The sequence below is a fragment of the Felis catus genome, chromosome A1, assembly GCF_018350175.1.
Source record: "Felis catus isolate Fca126 chromosome A1, F.catus_Fca126_mat1.0, whole genome shotgun sequence".
NCBI classification, from domain to species: Eukaryota; Metazoa; Chordata; class Mammalia; order Carnivora; family Felidae; genus Felis; species Felis catus.
This window is the reverse complement of record NC_058368.1, coordinates 218,783,400-218,800,786: the sequence shown is the minus strand read 5'-3', so window position 1 is coordinate 218,800,786 and position 17,387 is coordinate 218,783,400.

The window sequence follows — 17,387 nt, the reverse complement described above, 5'->3', positions numbered from 1 at the left end:
TTTAAATTGTCACTCATTGCAATATGTTCTCCCTCCCTTCATATACTTTAAAGATGTTATCTTTATCATTTTTAAGCAAATAGACTATGATAATGTATGTGTGTGTGTGTGTGTGTGTGTGTGTGTGTGTGTGTTTATTCAGGGCTCTCTGTGTTATGAACCCATAAATTTAAGCTGTTTACCAAATTGGAGAAAATATCAAGCATCATTTCTTTCCTTCTTCCTTTTTTTTATTTCATTTTCTCCCTCCTGAAACTCTGATTTCAAACATTTTTTTTTAAAAAAATTTTAAATGTTTATTTATTTCTGAGGCATAGAGAGACAGAGCATGAGTGGGGGAGGGGCAGAGAGAGAGGGAGACACAGAATGGGAAGCAGGCTCCAGGCTCTGCGCTGTCAGCACAGAGCCTGATGCGGGGCTTGAACTCACAAACCGTGAGATCATGGCCTGAGCCACAGTTGGTCGCTCAACTGACTGAGCCACCCAGGCACCTCTGATTTCAAACATTTTTGACTATTTGCTATTTTCCTGAGGGCTCTGTTCAACTTTGCTTTTGAAAACTTTTTTTTTTTTTACTCTTCCTCAAAATAGATAATTTCTCTTGCTTTAACTGTAGTTGACTGATTCTTCTTTCCCTTCCATTCTTTCAAGCAGTCTTTTGTTCAAACAGTTTTTCTTTTTCAATTTCAGATATTATAGTTTTCTGGCTCTAAAATTTCCATTGGGTTATTATAATTGTAGATTTCTGCAGAGATTTCCTGTGTATTTTTACCAGTATAATTTGCTTCTTCCTAATGACAATTTTAATATTCTCATCAACTGATTCTCAAGTCTGGATCATCTTGATTGTATTATCCTTTGATCAGGGTTTATGCTCTCCTTTTTTCTTATGTTAAATAATTTTTATTATCCTGTGATATTGTGATACGTTGCAGGCACTCTAGATTCTGGGTTCACCTAAGGAATAATAATTTTGCATAGATAGTTAATATTTCTGAAATTGAAAGATCTCACGTGCGGTGTATAAAATATAAATTGGATTCTTTTAGTCTAAATTTGACCTCGGAGTCAGCTGGAGATTTGGGCAAAGTTTATAGCAGAATTTAGACTCTCCCTCACTAAATCTTTCACTCCTTAAGCAGTGGTTTTGTTGTAAGCAAGTGGAATTTAAAAATCATTTTAATGTCTTAATTTCCTGTATATTTAAACTATTTTATAATACAAAAGATAAAAAGGAAATGTGGTTAATTAAATTGAGTGTTAAGATAAAACAAGCAGAACCTTGGCCAAATAAAATATATTTGTTTCATCAATCTTTTCAATTCCATCAAAATAATGGATGGCTCCATAACTGACATGCGATCCAGGACTTATTTGATCATATATGCAGTGAAATCCACTAAAAAGAATCACCACATTTTCTGAGTATGAAAGAGGCATCTATGAAGTGATTCAAGAAAAGCAAACATTTCTTCATTGTTCTGCATTAGCTGCTTTTAGGGAACTGAGGAGTGGAGACCTGCCATTCAAATGTCACCTCTCAGGACTTGCTCTTATTACAGACAGAAATAGTTACTCAAATCTCCTCTGGAACCACACACTCTGCAGGTTCTCTCAAAAGTCAAGTGCTCTTATATCCATCTCTTCGATCATATTTCTCTTGATAGATTTCTGCTCTTTTCAGGATTGTGAAGGAGAGTATGTGAGATGCACCTCACTTCCCTTGACCCTCTGTTCTTTCATTCCCTGAACACTGTTATACATCACAGAAAAGGCATCTCCGACTTTTTTAGACCCTGGGACTAATACATCCAATAAAGTATAAATGGCTGACAGCCTGTAGAGTGAAATTTACTTTACTCATTTATTTTTAAATCACAATTATTGTGTTCCATTCTGGAAATATTTGGCAATTATTACGTTAAAATATATTAATTAATCAGAGCATCATCCCCTTTGAAAAATGAGGCTCAGAGAATGAAAGGCTGAAGGATAGATATAGATAGATATAGATATAGATATAGATGTAGATATATAGATATAGATATAGATATAGATATAGATATAGATATAGATATAGATATAGATATAGATATAGATATATAGATGATATAGATATAGATATAGATATAGATATAGATATAGATATAGATATAGATATAGATATAGATATAGATATAGATACAGATATAGATATAAATTTCCTGTGTAATATATATTTTTTCCTCTGGGTAAACACATTCATTTAAAAGTAGAAACTGAAAAGTTAAATCAGTTCTGTCATCCCTGTTAGTACAGATTCAATTTTAGAGAACTTACTTTGCAGCTTATATATCAATGTGATAACATCAGTTAAAAAATATACATAAATTAACTTGAACCATCAGTCCATTTGTAAAAAGTTAGCTTTTAAATTCAAAGAAACATGTCTGTCTTCTTAAATTAAGATATCTAAACAACAAAATATGTGTGCACTATTTCCATTGCTATAGAAAAATCTATGCCCAATATTTTCAACTCTTCTATATGTATTTATCATGATTGCACTTGTCAGACTGTTACAAATTATATTCATGATAATAACTAAATCACATTTTTTGGTTATTTTTCATCTAAATTTCGTTATCACTTTTACATCTCTCAGCTGCAGAATTTTATGCTCTCTATTTAAATAATTTCAAGAGTTTGTTTTACAGTTATATATTTGTTGTCTATAAATAACTTCCAATTTTATTAAGGCATATCTGTTGAGAATTAGAATCATATGCTGTTTTATTCCGTACTTTTTTTTTAACGTTACATTTCTATCTGCTTATAAAACTAAAGAATTTAGCATTAGCAAAATTAAGAAACTCTTTTAAAAAACCAAAATATAATTTCTCCTAATTTGAAAACTCATGTATGTAAATCATATGGCAATTTATGTTTTTAAATAATATTGTATTTAGTTACAACCATCAACACAAGATTTTCTTTCCTAGACAATAAAGCTTGCATTTTCTGCACATTAAAAGAAATATAACAAGGATAAGTAGTTTTTTCATGTAATTCTTGCTATTTATGTATTCATATTGTAAATGACAAATCTAAATTTTAATTATAATTGAAAAGATAGATATTTCTTATCAACACTAAGAAAAATACCTCAGTAACTGGTGAGTGAAATTTTAATACAGAACTGTTGCTATTTGAACAATATACATATTTAGATATATTTTTAAAATATTTATTTATTGAAAGAGAGAGAGAGACTGTGTGTGTCTGTGTGTGTGTGTGTGTGTGTGTGTGTGTGTGTGTGTGTGTGCACGCACACATGAGTTGGGGAGGGGCAGAGGGAAAGGGAAAGAGAATCCCAAGCAGGCTCCAAGCTCAGAGTGGAGCCAGACACAGATCTCGATCCCACAACCCTGAGGTGACAACCTGAGCAGAAATCAAAAGTCAGAGGCTTAAATGACTGAGCCACCCAGGCGCCCCTTTATTTAGATATTTTTAAAGTGAAAATGGAAAAGCTGAAATATCAAAAATAGAATGTCCCCCTGAAATTTACATATTAATTTTAAGATGGAAATACTTGTATACTTATCATTTGACGAGAGGTATCTGCTGATGCGTATAAGCTATTACAGGCTCATGAAACTGGCTCAGTAATTAAAAACAATAAGTGGAACACAGCAAAATAGAAATGGTCAGATTGTACTATTCAAATTAAGGAAGGGGCTTTGTGTGTGTGTGTGTGTGTGTGTGTGTGTGTGTGTGTGTGTGTGTGCAACTTCTTTCTAAGGTGTATGGAATAGATAGATATTAAATAGGACAAGAGTGAAACACAATAAATATCTGTATACTCCTAAGTACACATTGAGGTATTATATACATAGGCGTATACATGTGTGTATGAACTTTTTAATATGGGCTATGCTACTTAACATAATCATTGTCACATAAATATCATTTTTTGAGATTTATGCATGCTTATTGAAACACCTGACATAGCTAAAGTTAATGTGATAAGTCATATACGTATATGTTTATGTGTAAATTTTCATGGAGCCCAGATAAATGCCACCTTAGTTTCTCTTTTATATTTTATTATATATTGTTGTGGTTTTGTTATTGGTGAGAGAGTCTGCCTTGGGTGAATGGAGGTCTTGGTCCTTGGATTCCCCACAAGATGGTTTACATGGGGATCTGCACTCAAATCAAGACAGCCAGAAGGAAAGTAGCAAGGACAAAGCAGTTTTTAAAGTGAAAGTACATTGTCAAGGTGGGAGTGCAGTCAGGTTCCAGGAGGTAGAACAGGCCCTTAGGTTGTTTGGGGATTGGATATTATTGGGCTTCTGTGGGCTGGGAGGAGCTGTGAGATACAGTGAGGTGGTCTCTATTAAGGTTGTTTCCAATCATTTGGGGGACTCCTCCCACAGGTTGGGAGGAGGAATTTTTGACCCTACAAGGTTTGTACCCAGAACCATCTCGGCAGTCTTTCTCCATGATGGTGGTGGTGGGGTCTACAACTGCAATGCAAACACAGTACGATGAGTCTAGAGGTTACTCTGGGGCAGAGGTGGAAGAGGAGAGAGCATGCTCTGCACTTGTGGCTCTTGATGTATCAGGCCCAAGGTCTTGGAAGCCACAGGTCAGGATGTTGTGCCCCCTGGGTTTTAATGTATATATATTACTGTCCTTGCCTCTAGCTCATGTCTCTATCATTTCACTTCAAGGACTTGGGACACTACGTGTGGATGTTCCTTCCACTGCTCACATCTAGCTACTACATAACAATTTAGGGTGTAGCAAAGCTAACTGGTGATATTGGAGAGAATTTCTAAATGGTTAAAGCTTAATTGAAAAAGCATGTGGAAATTGCTCCCCCATGAACAATTCAGATTCTCTCTGTTCTCTTACCGTACACACATGGGGAGATGAAGTGATAATTGGTTTGCAAATGCGTGATTGAGTTATCTGGCATGTTTAACTCTGTCTTAACTTTGGTCTTCTTAAGTTTTAATGGCTTCCAGCTACAGGATCTCCCTATGGTTTACCTGCATCACCTCCCTGTGGGACTGAAGTGTGCAGGGGTAGTCTTCCTAATTCTGGGCTAAAACCTCCAACTTGTCCTTGTCAGCAATAACAGTGATTTTAGTTCAACAGATTCTCCTTTATTTTATTCCCATTTCATTAAGAATTCCAGTGGGGAAGATGAAACTTTCTTTTGGGTTCTTTTGAAAACCAAACATGGTGGGACCTCCAGGTAAGTGGTAGTTTCTACAGAGACATCGTAGAGTGGGAAAATGCCAGAGGAACAGCATGAATGTCTGAGAATTCTTAGCTTTAGAGGTCTGCATGAGCATTTCTAGCTGAGGCAAAAATTAGAGAGAGAGAGTACCAGGGGCTGCAGAAAGGCTTCTGAGCATTGGGTGGTTTGGCAAAAGATCATTTGATGCTTTTAAACTGCTCAGCAGCTGAATTACCATGCACTACAAAATCCTGCAGAGTTTCTAGTCTTAGATCATTAGTGCTTGGTTGAAACGAGCGATCCACTTTCGTCCACAAATCAAGATCATTTCCTTGCTCAAGGATGTCATTTCAATCCTTGTTGTTTGTAGTTTATTTCAACTTCAGGGTTTCACATATTGAACTTATAACAGTCAAAAGGTAAAAAAAAAAAATTCAACCTCTGCTACATTTGTACTTTAATATCTTTGAACTTTAAATTTCAAGAGGGCATGATTTTGATATTTTGGAGTGCCTATGAATTTTATCTTAACGTTACCATTTATTCTCACTGAAAAACCTCTTGTGTATTATTTCCATCATAGTGATTAAATATAACTTAGATAGGGAACAGAATAAGGTGTGAATTTTCAGTCTGAAGTACAGAATGTCCTTGAAGTTGATCCCCAAATGTATTGTTCTGACCCACAGAATGATCTTTCCAGATAAACCTTCTGAACTGACATTGAACACTATGTCCAAAGGGGAAGTAGTTTGGACTGAAATAATGGCACGTGAAATTGGGGGCAGTACTGCCCTGACAAATTGCTCAACAATTACCTTGGTTGACCAAAGGTGGTCAAGTTTAGCCTAGGAACTTAAGAGAACAATCGTAATCTAATGTTTTCCCACCAATAACTTCCATTTAAGCTTTAATAAGCCTTTCTTTCCCAGCATAGGGCACTCTAATTTTTGTTTGTTTGTTTTTGTTTTACCTCCCCTCAGAACAGATTCATGGTTTGGAGTTTTTACTAACCTTGACTTTTGGAGTCACCTATTTGACTCACCCCTGGCTACCACTCCCCAGCTCCCTTGATCTAGTCTGTGCTCATCGCAGTAACTCATCCTATACTGTCTCAGGCAAATCTTTATAGAACCAAACTAACCATTAAATAAGGGTATAAAATGACAAATATTATATAATTAGAGCAGAAAAAGCATGTAACGACAGATATCAATGTTAAAATAAAAGCAAATACTTAGAAAACTCAGAGCTAAATAAGCATATTTTCAAAAATCATATAGATTCCTCTGGTATAACTTTTTATCCAAATTTAGTTTTTTTCTTTGAATTACATTTTTATTTTTCCTTTAGAAAATATTACATTAGGAGTCATTCTGGGTTACTTGGCTGACAGAGAGAGCCATGATCAAGCCATACGAGGCCCCAGGTCTCAGACAGCTTATATTTTAATGGGAAAGAAAGGCTAAAAATTAAAAAGCCAACTAAACGTAACTGCAAATACAAACATATAAATATATAATAGAGTAATTTTTATTTGACTCTAAGTAATAGGAGTAAAGGCCGGGAAATTCTGTCTCTGAGAGGAGATCTGACTGTAAACAATCAAGCAAAACTTTGTGGGAAAATACACTTAGGCAGAGGAGAAGCATTTTCCAATTACCTGTGGCTGAAAGATGTGAGCTGTGTTCAAGGATCAGAAAATAGGCCTGCTATGCTGAATGAGAATGAGAAGTGAGTGGCATGGAATTTAATTAGAGAGATAGATTACCAAGCAAAGTTTATCATACAAAATCAGAAATTATCTGTGACTAAATTAGTCAGAGAGTGAATGTAATGGAAAGGTATAGGAATTTCAGAAAATTAACAAGAAGAATGCAGGTTACAACCACCAACGCAACCATAATTGTACTTCTTGCTCAGTCTGAGGAAAAAGTCACAATTTGTTTCACTGTTTCTAGACCCTCAGCACCTCTACCAGCCATAGCATTATTTCTCCTATCATTCTTTCAAAGTTCAAAGAAACAGTCATGAAAGTTCAAACTTATGCTGCCGTATAATTGTTGCCAGGAAGAAAAGCAAAGGGAATACGGTTAAACCATGGTTTGTGAGAATAATTCATTCTGGAAACATGCTTGTAATCCAAAACACTGGTATATCAAAGTGAATTTCAAGAACCATTGGCTCCACTGTGATCATGTGACATGTACTACTCATATTGCAACACATTGTTCATTTATCAACTTAAAATTTTTAGAACTGTTTGCTTGTCTTGTGGAACACTCGCAAAACAAGTTACTCAAGTTACTCGCAGTCCAAAGTTTTACTGTATATGTTCTTCCTCACAGCTTTCCACAGAGAGGGATGGGGCCCTCCATTACAATAATAAATACACACAGATCTATCATCTCAGGTAGGAAGGAATTCATGATACTGGGTTAACCAAAATATAAAATTTCTATTAAAGGGCCTTTCTTTGGCTGCCCAACTCCCCTATAATATTTCTTCTTAGTTTACAGAACTGATGGTAAGAATGTTTCTATCCAATTAATAGAACCATCTTTCCACGTCTGCTGCTTTCCAGGTTTCAGTGATCTCTAGCATGCATAAGCCCTATCTCTACTTCTATTTTTGTATCTTGTTTTTTTGTTTTTAGTTTTAAGACTAAATTTTAGATATACACAAATATATAACTAAGCATAACTTATATTTAAAGTTTTAAGTATCAAATTTTTACTGAGGATCTTAAAATGAAAAAGAAGTCTCCTCCCCCAACTTTTCCCTTACCTGGTTTTGTTTCACACAGGGAATCACTTTTAAATATTTCTCTTTTTGGTTCTAATATAGACAATTTGACAAAATACCTAAATAATATATCTAGTAAGATAAGTTTTAGCTGCGAATGATAGACATCCTAGAATGACAGTAGTTTAAATAATATAAAGGTTTGTTTTTCTCTAATATTAAAGTCTGGCTAGGCAGTTCACTGGCTGGTCAGTGCTCGGTGCATCAGGGAGCAAGTCTTCATCTGGTGTCTACAATAAGTATGATATCAATCAAGATGGTGCCACCTGTATACAAGGTATTGGGATGGGGAAATAAAGTCTTTTTTCTGGGCAGCTATATGCTCAAATAGATTACTAGGATTATTATAACTAGTGAATTTTGCCAAAGTCTTCCTTTTGGCCATCTGAATGTGTGTGCCCTTTTATTTTTAGACATACAGTATGCTTGCCACTCCACTCTAAGGAAGACAGCCAGAGAGGCCTTTCACATTGATGAATCCACCTAAAACCTACCACCTTTGAGTGACCTGCAATCTGATTCAAAGATGTGAATGTGAATTCCCATGATCAAGTGATCCAAAAGCTAGAAAAATAAAATACCTATTATTACTATCACTAAAGCATTCTGATTATGATATTCTTTATAAACTCATCACAATGCAGCCAAAAGGGTGCTAAGCCCTTTACCTTTATTTTTGCTTAAATTTTTTTTAATGTTTACTTTGAGAGAGAGAGAGAGAGAGAGAGAGAGAATGAGTGAGGGAGGAGCAGAGAAAGAGAGGGAGACACAGAATCTGAAACAGGGTCCAGGCTCTGAGCTGTCAGTGCAGAGCCTGATGCAGGGCTTGAAATCACGAACCGCGAGATCATGACCTGAGCCAAAGTTGGATGCTTAACTGACTGAGCCACCCAGGCACCCCCCTTTTTTTCCTAATTTTTTAAGCCCTTTACCTTTATTATAGCTAATAATCTCAGTTATTCAATCAGCAAATGTCATATTTCTACTTTGGGATGAGAAACTGAGGCACAAACAAGTGAAATAATTCTCTTAGATTTTACATCTTACTATTTCAGAATCATCATTTACAACTGGGTCGTATGACCCTGTCCTTCTTTTCTCTTCATCATACTTCCTGTTTTGTGAGTTGCCACTGTCCTATTGATGAAAGCATCTGAATTTATCTTAGGCATACAATATATAGATGTTCTACCACTATATTGTACATTGTTGAAGAAGCAAGTTTTATTACCCTGAATATCTCTTTTACCTAACAAAATGCCTGATATATACCAGATGCTAAACTAATATTTAATAAAAATATTGATTTCTAAATCTAATGTATATAGAAATATCAAATATTTTAAATGAAAAGTACTTTAAAACAAAACAGTATATATTTTCTGAAATTTTTATATAATTTATCCTCAATATCCAATGTCCAATATGCATATTGGAGCAGAAATGAGATGATAATTATCAAACTCAAATTTAGCGACCAGTTTGAGGTGGGGAATAAACACAGCCATTATTGCCTAAAGCAATTATCAAACCCCCAGTCTAGAACTTAATTAAGTTCCTTAGTTAGACATTCTAGACAAGTCCGGTTAGAATTTTTATAGATACGATGTTTTAGTTTGACTTTCTGGTCTTTTTATGGCTGAGTTTCTATACCACCCCCCCCCCCCCATTTTGATACCTTGGAGCCATTTGTATTAGCTTTTTATCACTCTTGTAACACGTCCGACAAACTCTGGCTTAAAACAATACACATTTATTACCTCCCAGTTCTGCAGGTCAGAAGTACAGGTTGGCTCAGCTGAATGCTCCATTTCAAATTTCACAAGGTGGAAATCAAGATGTTGGCCTGCTGGGCTCTTATCAAGAGACCCTGGGTGTATCTGCTTCCAAGCTCACTGAGGTCATTGGAGGAATCCAGTCCTACAGGCTGTAGGAATAAGATTCTTGATTCCTTGCTCCCTATGAGCTGGGAGGTGCTCTTACTTGGTCTACCATACCATATGAGAATAAAAACATGGTTTGGATGAAAAGCAACAACTTTACCTTCATATCAGAAGTAGATTTACAACTTGAAGAAAGACAAAGTCTTCTAATTGTTTCAATTTGGGGGTCAAAAACAATTTGTCTTTCCTACTTTCAAAAGTTGAATGATACCATTGAGTGAATATTATGTCTTTGTTCACGGATGAGCTAGCTCTATTTTCAGCTTTTCTCTCTCATATGATTTTGCTGAGAACAGAAAGAAATTGCCAACAAATGACCACCTTCATTTTTTTCTACAGGTTATCATAATGCTAGGACCTCAGTCGTGATATAGACTGATTTACAGGGTATTGTAAATAAAAGTCTCATTGAGTATTTTATCATTTCATTGAATGAATAAACACAGCTTTCCATCTGCAAAATTCACCTTTGTATCACCTGCTGAGCCAATGACACGTTTAAGTTTTAGCTTTGGTAGTTTCCTACTTTTAGGCAGAAAATTTTGTATTAGTAATGATTAAATTTACCTATAAATGATGGAAAATTGCAATAGTGGTGTGATTATATATATATATATATATATATATATATATATATATATATATATATATATATATAAGGTTTTTCTCTCACAGGTAAATTTCTAGGTAGATAGCCTAGGCCTAGTGAGATGTCTGGGACCAAGGAATCAGATCCTTCCATCTCCCTGCTCTTCTTTCCATAGCCTTTGCCTTACAGTTTAATATGTCAACTTCTCTCTTCTAGGAACCAAAGGAAAGGTTTTTAAAAAGACATAGTTTTACTGTCTCTTAAGGAGCTTCCTAGAAGCTATGATACAATATTTATACTTATAAGGCATAGGTCAGAATATAGTTGTATGCTTACATCTGGGGGAAAAAAAAGAATGTAGATGGGAATGGGAACTTTTACTCTGGGCATGCCTGAGGTTAAAAATATGTTATAAAACTGGAAAAACAGAATTGATATGGGCACTAACCCCCAAAACATTTTTTATACAGGACCTGGGAATCCTATGATTCCCTGTAACCACCCACCCTGCTGGGAGAAATTTAAGCAGGTACGCAAAAGAGGCCACACGAGAGACTGAGCTAGAGAAAGTTGGCAGGTGTGGGAAACCCCTCCTCTAACTAGCGGTACTGGGATAGGTGGGCTGAAATGAGAGAAGGAAAGCAGACACATAAAGAGGCTAGCTAGGTGGGGCACCTGGGTGGCTCAATCAGTTAAGCGTCCGATTTCAGCTCAGGTCATGATCTTGATGCTCGTGAGTTAGACCCTGCGTCAGGCTCTGTGCTGACAGCTCGGAGCCTGGAGCCTGCTTTGGATTCTGTGTCTCCCTCTCTCTCTGCCCCCCCCCCCCACTACACTCTGTCTCTCTTTCTCTCTCTCAAAAATAAATAAACACTAAAAATTTTTAAAAAAGAACCAAGAAAATCATAACTGGAATGAAAAAAGATAATCAACTACCAATGCCAGCTTTCAGATGAGTTAGATGTTGAAAATATCTGATAAGGATTTTTTAAATAGCTATCAAAAGATGTTTAAAAATTAAGTAAAAATTGTCTTGAAATAGAAATAGAAAACCTTAGCAAATAAATAGGTTATATAAAAGAACAAATTGGAAGTTATAGAACTAAAACATACAATAAAGGAAATACAGCAACTAATTCCCTCAAAACTTCCCCTTGTTCTATCTCTCAAACTCTTTCAGCTATTATTTTGGGGGGGGGGGTAGATACTAATACACTGTTTTTTGAAGCCATAATGAAATTTTGCATAATTGGTTTATAGGTAAATTTGAAAGGTAGCAGGTAAGGTGTGATTTCATCTTTGAATAACAGAATGCCTAACTGAGGTTGTAACGAATAGATTTTTATTTATTTGTTTACACAAGAGAATGGTATACATTTACTAACTTGGATTTAACTTCAAGGCAATGGGAATTCATTAAAACACTTAGAATCTCAATAAATTATTAAGAATGGAAATATTTTATAACCGTTGCTGAGGATTTGGATATAAAGGAACCCTCGTGCCCTGTTAGTGGGAATGTAAATGGTGTGGCCACTGTGGAAAACAGTATGTAGGTTCTTCCAAAAATTAAAAATAGAATTACCATATGATCTGGTAATACCACTACTGGGTGTTTATTCAAAGAAAAGGAAAAAAATTAATTTGAAAAGGTATATGTGGCCCTATGCTTACTGCAGCATTATTTACAATAGCCAAGATATAGATGTAACCCAACTGTTCACCCATAGATGAATAAAGATGTGTGTGTGTGTGTGTGTGTGTGTGTGTGTGTGTTCCACACAATGGAATATTGCTAGGTATAAAAAAGAATGAAATCTTGCCATTTGCAACAACATCGATACTAAGTGAATTAAAGTCAGTTAGAGAAAGACAAATACCATGTCATTTCACTCATATGTGAATTTTAAATGAACAAAGAAAAACAAACAGACAAAAAACAGACTCAAACACAGAGAACAAACTGATAGTTGTCAGAGGGGAATTGGGTGGAGGGATGGGGGAAATAGGTAAAGGGGATTAAGAGTACACTTTCCTTACTGAGCAATGAGTAATGTATCAACAATGAGAACTGTATCATTTTGTGGTACACCTGAAACTAATATAACACTATGTATTAATTATACTTCAATGAAAATAAAATGAAAATAATTTTCCTATGAGAAAGACTATGGATATTTGACATTACTTAGATGGTTCCTCCCTTGGCTTTATCAGTTAGTGAAAACTTTGTTCCTGTGATGTTAATATGTCTTTTTTTCCCAAAGACTGCAATTATGATCTCATATTTGTAATGTTCTCATAAGTACTGCTACAAAATGCATAGACATAGTTATGCCTGTTTATTATCTATCTTGCTTAGAGCTGTAGGATAGATCTGCTTAGTTATGCAGATTGTACAAATCTGCATCATGATGTTTTTCATGTTTATTTAATAAGTTATTGTTTTTTAAATATTATATTTTCTGAAGCTTATCTTTTTTTTTTTGAGAAAAAGAGAGAAAGAGAAGTGAGGGAAGGGCAGGGAGAGAGGGAGAGAAAATCGTAAGGAGGGATTGTCAGCATAGACCTGACAGGGGACTTGAACTCACGAACTGTGATCATGACTGGAGCCAAAATCAGGAGTCAGACACTTAACCAACTAAGCCACCCAAGCACCCTAAATTATTGTCTTTTAAAATATTATGTATTTCACATCAAATTTTACCTCTGCTCTTTGAGACTCCAGTTATATATTTGTTAAATTTCTATCTGAATCCCACATGCTTTTCATGATATTTTGTAGTTACATCTTTTCCTTTGTATTCAATGTGAATTTTTTTTTTTTCTGACCTACTTTGGTTGGGTCCATTAATTTACCTTTTGGTTTATAAGTTTGCTTTCTCTTGAGTTCAAAAATTCCTCCATGGGCTCTTAATTTATTTAATACATTAAACTTATTTATTATTAAACTTATTTTTAAGTTTATGCATGGTAACCCTAATACCTGGAATTGTGGATGATTTCTATTGTCTGCTCTTTCATTTAGTTTGTAGCCAACATTTGTCTTTTTATATGCCTGAATGCATTTAAATTTTTTTATTATTGATATTTTAAAATTATCTTATTATTTTGATTGTCAGAATGGCGTATGAAAAATTGTAGAGATTATATGAGGATTTATGATGTTTTCTTCTGAAATGAGTTTATTTTTTGCTTCATGAGACTAGCTAAACTAACATCAGAATAATTTAAAGCTGCATTTTTGCCCTTCAGTTTTGTTTCTTCTTTTTCCTACTCCAAAGATGTCTTATTTAGAGCTTGTCTTCTTTTCAGATCCCCAAACCACAATTTTTGTGCAGTAGATCTTAAATTTGCCAAATGCTTTCCTGGCTTCTTAGTTTCTTGGTCATGAATTTTGGAATTACCAGATGCCTCTTAGGAAAAAGCAGTGTCAAGTGCTATGTTCACATCTTTGTGCCTTCCTTAACCCTTGATGTTGACCCCACCAATTCTCACTGCCTTGGTAAACCTATGATGCCTTCAGTATTTGTTTGCTTCTTGGTTTTTAGTAGGTTTCCTGCTTGGGAAACTTGGTCTAGAATATTGAGAATAAACTAGTCTACCATTACTACAGGTGAAGAGCCCCAATAAGCTTTTGATGATCAAAATAAATACAGGGAACAACTTGAAGAAATTCTGTTCTATTAAATTGCTCAATTTATTTAATATTGCTGCAATTATCATCATGCAACTGAAATCCTAATAAAGTTTTACTACATAGGCTGAAAATATAAACTAACCCAAGTAGCATTTTCTCCCCTAAGGATTCATTTGCACTTTTTGCATCACGGTATGTTATAGTATTTCAAAACAAAAATGTAGAACACAAATTAAAAGTAAAACAGAGGTCAGTATAAGGCTACATATTTTTAAGTCGCCAAATCTGAATGTATATGATGTATTTATACCATTTGTTTAATTAGACTTTATTATTTACAAAATTGTTTCATACACATTGTAGCAGTCAGAATTACAAAATGACTGTCTCCAAAACAGCCTGGCTTCACACCGATGGACACATTGCATAAAATCTTAGAGATTGTGATTTGGGTAAATTTTTTTTCAGGAGATTGAACTATATTATATGACACAGTTGACTTTAAGAAAAAGAGACTACTTTGTTGGACCTAACCTAATCATATGAGACCTTTAAAATCAGAGATTTAAAGCACATGAAAGATTTGGCATGCTGTTGTTGGTTTGAAGATGGGGGGAGTCACATGTCAAAGGATGTACACAGTCCCCAAGAGCGAACAGCCAACAAGAAAACAGGAACTTCAGTCCATCTGCCACAGGAATTGAATTCTTCCAACAACCTAATGAGCTAAGAAGCTGATTTTCCCCCCAGACTCTGTATGAGAACTTGGCCTTAATTTTAGCTTGTGATACCCTGAGCCCAATCTTAGATACATTGTGCCAGACTTTTAGTTACAGAACTGTGAACTAATAAATTGATGATATTTTATGTCATTAAGTTTGCGACATTTGTTATACTACAGTGGAAAACTAAACCATATGTAATCTCAGTTGATGCTCTTATAAACCTGCAGTAACACTATGACAAGAGGTATTGCTATAGGTAGTAAGATAAGATTAAATATGTAATCAGAAATTGCTTAGGATCTTTGCCTATTTCTTCTCTACCGATGGCTGGATCCATATACCTGGGGCAAAATCTAGTGATTCAGAGAACAGCTTTTGACTATGCCTTTTGTTTTCTATATGAATCAATTTCTCCGATCTCATATGCACAATTTCTGATGTAATGAATTATACCGTAAAAGTTCTTTATTTCAACACCTTTATTTAGAATTTTCTAATGTTATATTTTGGTTTCATTGCTGGGCACTACTATCAGCAAACTTAGAACTCTATATATTGAAGTCCATGAGGGCTATGTCCTGGTTCACAACTTAGATTATTTAAGCAATGTTCTCAAAATAATCCATGTCTATAGAGAGGAAAGATACAGATCCAGAACTACAACACAACATTTTGGGTTCAAAATAAGACATGTGTTCCAATGCAATGCTTGTAAAAATACAAATGAGTAAACATTAATAGATGAAAAATCCAAAATACTACATTAAATGTGTATAGAAACACCAAATCAATTCTGAAGTCATTAGAGATATCAGATCTATCTGAGCCAAATTTTTGAAAACTTTCAAAATAAATGTTTGAAAATACTTCCAAAAAGTGCTATATGAATAAAAATTTTATGACATAAACTTGTAGAGTATACCCAAAGTAAAGCATTTCTCTTCTTACTTTAGCATGGTATAGCAATTTTATCCTTTACCTGGTCAGTTCATAATACATATTAATTAATATTCTCCTTTTCTCCTCCAGATGAAGAATTACTGTGTCCTCTAAGGACAACACTTAAGAATGCATTAGTCTATACTTTTTTTAAATTTTTTTAACGTTTATTTATTTTTGATACAGAGACAGAACATGAACGGGGGAGGGGCAGAGAGAGAGAGAGACACAGAATCGGAAGCAGGCTCCAGGCTCTGAGCCATCAGCCCAGAGCCTGACGCGGGGCTCGAACTCATGGACCGCGAGATCGTGACCTGAGCTGAAGTCGGACTCTTAACTGACTGAGCCACCCAGGCGCCCCTAGTCTATACTTTTTAAATCAAAATATACTGCGTATTTAGGGGCACCTGGGTGGGTCAGTCGGTTGAGCCCCTGACTTTGGCTCAGGTCATGATCTCACGGTTTGTGGGTTCGGGCCCCCGCGTCAGGTTCTGGGCTGACGGTTCAGAGCCTGGAGCCTGCTTTCAGATTCTTTGTCTCCCTCTCTCTCTGTGCCCCTCCCCCACTCGTGCTCTTTTCTCTCTCTCTCTCTCTCTCTCTCTAAAATACATCAATGATAAAAAAAATATATAATTCTTATTTAAATAGCTTGTATCTTATTTAAATTATTAATTTTCACAATATTACTCCAATACTCTCAGCTAGAACGTTCTGAACTATAAATGAAATAGGATATAACTTTAAAATCTTCTACAGAGCAAGGTAAAAATTCACATAAAATAACAAGCTTATATAATATTTCATCTACCTGTGTATTCACAAAATGTTGGTATCTTCATTTTCCTAAGAAACTATTATCTTTAGACAGTTAGAATTCATTATTTTTATTCTGCCTGGCTCTTGACACTGTATGCAATCCACAATAGATTTAATATTTGTCTATAAAAACTGAATTCTTCATAATTAAATTCTGATAGAAACAATATATTTTTATTTGAATAATGTAAGTATGCTTAACAATTAGTCGAGTATAACTGGCTAGTGTAACTGGTATTGCCCAAAGCAAAATGCTTGAGCTTAGTCCAAAGCAACGATGAGATAACATAATTGGACAGATGCAAATATAAGCGGCGAAATTTCTTACTACAGAAGAGAGCAGTCATTTCCAGCAATAGAAGGTCCTCGAAGTTAGTGTGCCAAAAAGAGGAGATCCAAGATGAATAACTATTGTTTTCATTATTTTTGAGATGTTGAGAGAATACTAGATTGATTTCCCTGGGGGTACAGGGCATCCCTGAAAATGGAACTGAAAGTCAAATGTCTGGATTTGTACAAATGGATATCACTAGAGCAGATACTGTTTTAGATCAGTTTGTTTGTTCATTGGAGCAAATGTGCGTGAAAATGACAATTTCACTTGCTCATTAAAATGACCTTGGGGAAGTTACCTGAACTTACTGAGTCAGCTTTCTTGTATATAATATGGGGAAAATATTAACTGCATAAATGCCCTAAA